The following is a 6,380-nucleotide window of genomic DNA, read 5'->3' as shown; positions in this document are numbered from 1 at the left end:
TTCTCCTTTTTTGTCTTCTCCACACAATCCCCAATCATTATTCTATTCCACCCATAGTGCTATATCCATGGCTCATGCTCATGTATTGCGTGAAGGTTGAAAAAGTTTGAGATTATTAAAGTACGAAATAATTGCTTGGCTTGTCATCGGGGGTATAGAAGTTGGGAACATCTTTGTGTGACGAAAATGAAGCATAGCCTAACTATATGATTTTGTAGGGATGAACTTTCTTTAGCCATGTTATTTTGAGAAGACATGATTGCTTTTATTAGTATGCTTGAAGTATTGCTATTTCTTTTGTCAATATGAACTTTAATTTTGAATCACTTGGATTTGAACATTCATGCCACAATAAAGAGAAATTACATTGAGAATTATGCTAGGTAGCATTCCACATCAAAAATTCTATTTTTATCATTTACCTACTCGAGGACGAGCAGGAATTAATCTTGGGATGCTTGATACGTCTCCAACGTATCTATAATTTTTGATTGTTCCATGCTATTATATTACTTGTTTTGGATGTCTATGGGCTTTATTTTACACATTTATATCATTTTTGGGACTAACCTACTAACCGGAGGCCCAGCCCATATTGCTGTTTTTTTTGCTTATTTCAGTATTTCGAAGAAAAGGAATATCAAACGGAGTCCAAACGGAATGAAACCTTTGGGAGCGTGATTTTTGGAACGAACGTGATCCAGAGGACTTGGAATGCAAGTCAAGAAGCAGCCGAGGAAGCCACGAGGGTGGGGGGTGCGCCCACCCCTTTAGAGCGTGCCCCCCTATCTTGTGGGCCCCTCGGGCGGCCACCGATGTACTTCTTCCTCCTATATAAGCCTACATACCCTGAAAACATCCAGAGAGCCACTGAATAAATATTTCCACCACCGTAACCTCCTGTATCCGCGAGATCCCATCTTGGAGCCGTCGCCGGCGTTCTGCCGGAGGGGGAATCCACCATGGAGGGCTTCTACATACACACCATAGCCCTTCCTATGAGTTGTGAGTAGTTTACCACAGACCTTCGGGTCCATAGTTATTATCTAGATGGCTTCTTCTCTCTTTTTGGATCTCAATACAATGTTCTCCCCCTCTCTTGTGGAGATCTATTCGATGTAATCTCTTTTTGCGGTGTGTTTGTCGAGATCCGATGAATGAATTGTGGGTTTATGATCAAGTTTATCTATGAATAATATTTGAATCTTCTCTCAATTCTTTTATGTATGATTGAGTTATCTTTGCAAGTCTCTTCGAATTATCGGTTTGGTTTGGCATACTAGATTGATCTTTCTTGCCATGGGAGAAGTGCTTAGCTGTGGGTTCATTCTTGCGGTGTTCTTACCCAGTGACAGAAAGGGCTGCAAGACACGTATTGTATTGTTGCCATCGAGGATAAAAAGATGGGGTTTATATCATATTGCTTGAGTTTATCCTTCTACATCATGTCATCTTTCTTAATGCGTTACTCTGTTCTTATGAACTTAATACTCTAGATGCATGCTGGATAGCGGTCGATGTGTGGAGTAATAGTAGTAGATGCAGACAGGAGTCGGTCTACTTGTTGCGGAGGTGATGCCTATATACGTGATCATGCCTAGATAACATCCTAATTGTTCGCTTTTCTATCAATTGCTCGATAGTAATTTGTTCACCCACCGTAATACTTATGGTATCTTGAGAGAAGCCTCTAGTGAAACCTATGGCCCCCAGGTCTATCTTTAATCATATAAGTTTCCAATCTACTTTTATTTGCATCTTTATTTTCTGCATCTATATTATAAAATACCAAAAATATATTTATCTTATCATATTATCTCTATCAGATCTCACTTTCGCAAGTGGCCGTGAAAGGATTGACAACCCCTTTATCGCGTTGGTTGCGAGTTCTTTGTTTGTTTGTGTAGGTTCGTGGGAATTGTGAGGAGCCTCCTACTGGATTGATACCTTGGTTCTCAAAAACTGAGGGAAATACTTACGCTACTGTGTTGCATCACCCTTTCCTCTTCAAGGAAAACCAACGTAAGCTCAAGACGTAGCAGAGACGTCCTCGGGCTGTACGTGTGTTGAACGCGGAGGCGCCGTCCGTTCGGTGCTAGATCGGATCTTCCGCGATTTGAATTGCCGTGAGTATGACTCCATCAACAGCAATCTAGTAACGCTTCTGCTTAGCGATCTTCAAGGGTATGAAGATGCACTCCCTCTCTCTCTCGTTGCTAGCATCTCCTAGATTGATCTTGGTGACTCGTAGGAAAATTTTGAATTATTACTACGTTCCCCAACATCATCCTCATTAGAGTCATTGGGAATTTTATAATCCTCACCAAAGGGAACAATCTCCTTTGATGGCATGCTTGAAACAGGAACAACATCTATTGGATTTTCAAATGAGCTCGTCAAATTCTTCATCTTCTTTGGTTCTGAAGACTCTGAAGCAGCAAATGCTTTCCTTTTCTTCGCTGCTCGCTCTGCAACCTTGGTTTTCTTCACTTCTAAGGCAGAAGGAAGGATAGGGCTTGGTGTTGGTGCAGAAGGAGCAGTGAAATTTGGTGTAGTTTCTTCAGGCACAACTGGTGCAGTTGTCCTGACTTGTTCAGATTCTTCAGGCGCAGCGTCAGAAGCTTCAGCTGGCCTGTCTTGTTCTTCAGGCGCAACACTAGTGGTTGCCCTGGCAGTTTCTCCAGGAGCTAGAATAAAGTCATCAAACTTGGCACTCTCAGTTTCTTCAGCAGCCTAATTTTCATCAGCGGTGTTGGCATGTTCTCCAGTGGGCAGAGCAGATGCTTCACCCTGAGGAACTTCTTGTTGCCCTTCAACAGTAACATTGGGCTTGAGGCCTTTGGCCAGTTTGACAAATCTGACTTTGGCTCCTAGCCAATCAGCACTGTAAGCGTCAAATTCATCGCTGAGAGCTTTGATTTCAGACTTAATTGTTACTAGTTCTTCAATCGTCATTTTCAGAGCATTCTTCTTTAAATAATCCTCTTTTTTGTATTGAGCTTTCTTCACTGATCTGGCCTTGTCAAACTTCCATTTTTTTTAGCAATGAAAGCAGTCAACACGTGACTTTGGCCTGAGATCAGGAAGTGGTGTGTTGGGATCTTTGTGCCAAAGATCAATGAAGTCGAGGATCTTCTTTGGATCCAACAAGAGCAGCACAGTACTGCCTTGGCACTAGCGGCCCGATGTAGACAATCTCTGACAAGTTTAGCCAATTCTTCATCGTCAGCTTCGTCTTCTGATGACGGAATTTCAAATGTGACCTGCTTCTTCTGAGGACTTGGCCTTGTGACGCATCCAACAGTGGCCTTTTCTTTAGTGGATGTGGCTGTGTCGAGGAACTTGTTGAAGCTCCTGAAGCAATTGAAAAGCCTGTGGTCCGTTGGCTTGTGGCAAGATGCACTAGTTCTGAGGACTTTGAAGGTGCAGCTAAGGGCTTTTCTTGAGCAGCAGACCTTGAGGGTTTCGATGAGTTGGGCCGTGAGGGCATTGAGGAGCTGGGCTGTGAGGGCATTGCAGAGGATGTTGGCTTCACTGCAGAATTCTTTTTCATAGCCTTTTTAGGCTGACTAGCAGATGCTTCAGCAGCAGCAGCAGCAGAATCTTTATTGAATTTCTTCACTTCCTCCTTTGCTACTTTTGCCAATTTCCTTTGGCGCTTGGCCCATTCTTTAGGAAATTCCTCACCTCTTCTGATGCTAGAGGGGGCGGCTTCTTGGCCTGGTGCTAGTGGAGGTCTTGGACATGGAGGATTTACTGCGAATTTCTTCATGTATTTGGGAGTTACATAGTGGTAATCCCTCCATTCTCGTGCCCATCTTTGTCGTTGAATTATCACGTCAAATGTCCTAGTGTGAGGACTTAGCCATGGAGCCATCGCGACTAGGTTAGCTTGGAGGGGTTAAACCGGACAAAGGACACAGGGAGTTTATACTAGTTCGGCCCCTTACGGTGAAGGTAAAAGCCTACGATCCAGTTGTGGTGGAATTGATGGGGTCTCGATAACTAGGGAGCGAATCCGCTTTGCCTAGTTCTCGAGTTGTTGTTTCTTGTCCCTGAATCGCCGCCGAGTCGTCCCTTTATATACACAGGTTGACACCCGGCGGTTTAAAGAATTCTGAGGCCGGCTCATACATGTATCCGGCTCGGTTTCTACCTTTCCCTATCTTACAATACAAGTTACATATCTCATGGCGGTTTTTGTCTATGGGCCCTAATCCGCCCTTGGGCTCTGGGCCTTTTAGTCTCTGCAGTAAAGCGCCATATTCCTTGTCTTCATGGGCTTCAATACGGATGATTCCTTGTGAGCATAACCCGTCCCCTCTTGGGCGGTTTATACTCAGTAGTTATATCCCCAACATTAGGCCCCAGATTGATTTGAACTTGTTCATGTCAATCTTCAACTTAGAAAAATTCCATCTTGAATATCTTCGTGTTAATCCTGTAAACCGCCATGATATCATCTTTATGTGATCCTTCAAACCACCGTGATGTCATCTTCCAAATTTGTAGTAAATCGCCATGATGTCATCTGCTTATAAAAAACCTGTAAATACTTCCCTTTTATTAATGGACCTCCGAAGACCGAGGCGACATCTATATCCATTTTTTGGGTTCCTCGATTCCTGTGCTTGTCACTTATCCCTTCGCCTTATAAATAGGGCTATGGGTCCTTTTCTTTTTTCCACTTGCCTCTTCGTCTTTCTTCCACCTCGCATCGCCTCTGAGCTCGAGCACATCCGCCGCCGTCGACCTTCATATCTACTCCAGCAACGGCCGCTGCATCAACCTGATCAGACTAGAGAAACGCGGCGCCTCTCTGCTACTCCTTTGACCTCTGTAAGTTTTCTTTCCCTCTTCCCCAGATTTATTGCTAGGGTTTCAGTGTTCTTCGGTGTTCGCCCGTGTTCTTCACTTTGTCCCTTGCTGCCACATTGAAGCTTGATAAAACTTGATATTCTCCTTGCTCGGTCGTAGTTAAAGTCCATTTTCTCTTATCATAGCATACCTTCTTCAGTCAATAGATCCCGCCTGGTTTTTCGCTATTCTGCTGTCACCTCTTAGGGCTCTGAAATTTTCTCCTTTTTAGCACCGCGGTAGATCTGAAATTATAATGTCCACTTGCAGAACCTATTTGTACAATTACTTCGCAATTTCTTAGATCTATAACTTTAACCCCATTGTAGGCGGTTTAACCTTTAGAAACTAATAATCCGTCAGGTACCATTAGCCCTCTCTTTAAACCGCCAACTCGACTTTAACATCAGTATTCGGTTTACCATGTACATATGCTTTGATGTCTCCTTCCCCCGGCCTGACATTGGTTTATGTATACCAGTCCTGAACCGTAAACCGGCTTTGATCCTCTTTTCCAGCTTATCATCGAAATGGCCAAACAGTTCTATGCTTGTAATTGCGTCCCTTCCCGGGTTACTGAAGAGCAACTGACTGGGTATGTGCTAACTGGTGCTTTGGCGAGTCAAGAAACCATCCACTGGAGGGTCCTCGGTCAAGAAAATCCTCCTGAACCCCAGAACGGAGAAGTGATTGTGTTTACTAATCATTTAAACCATGGGTTTAGTCCTCCCGGATCAAAATTCTTCTAGGATGTGCTTGCTAGTTTCCAGATCCACCCTCAAGATATTGGACCAAACTCCGTGTCCAATATTTGCAATTTTCAAGTTTTTTGTGAAGTCTATCTGCAAGAGGAACCCACTGTGGAGTTGTTTCGGGACTTCTTCCACTTAAACCGCCGTACTGAATTTACGGACGGGCCTGACACTGAACTTGGCGGTGTTTCAATGTAGAAGAGGATGGATGTTGACTTTCCTGATGCCAAACATCATATCCACCCCAAAGAATGGAATCAGACCTAGTTTTACTTCCGCAATACAGCTCCGGACAACGAAAATCCTCTGTCGGGTTATCATGCGTACCGGCTTACAAAAACCCATATGCTCCCTCAACGATTAACTACCAAGGAACAGTCAAAATATGCCCCTTAGCTATCAAAACTCAGAGCTTTTGTTACAAACGGTCTGACAGGCATTGGTTTTGTTTGATGCTGGGTTTCTTGGGGCGTTCTGCCTTTAAGACGGCGCCCCGGTTTAAAGTGTGAATACACAGGGGATCAAAAAGACCCTCAGTGTCATACTAACATCCAACTCTCTGATGATGAAGTCACTGAAGCCATGAAGAAAATGCTTGATGAATAGGTGACATCATGTAGCAGAGTAGGGCTTAGTCCCTTCTGTGCTTCCAATAAACCGCTATCTGTAAGAATTGCCTTTACTTTTGCCTTAATACATTCCTTCTTAAACATTCCTTTATAACTTGCTGTTCATATGCGCGGGGCGGTGATCCATTCTGGAAGAGGAAAT

This window comes from Triticum aestivum, chromosome 3B (assembly GCF_018294505.1).
Source record: "Triticum aestivum cultivar Chinese Spring chromosome 3B, IWGSC CS RefSeq v2.1, whole genome shotgun sequence".
NCBI lineage: Eukaryota > Viridiplantae > Streptophyta > Magnoliopsida > Poales > Poaceae > Triticum > Triticum aestivum.
Note: the sequence above shows the minus strand (reverse complement) of the source record.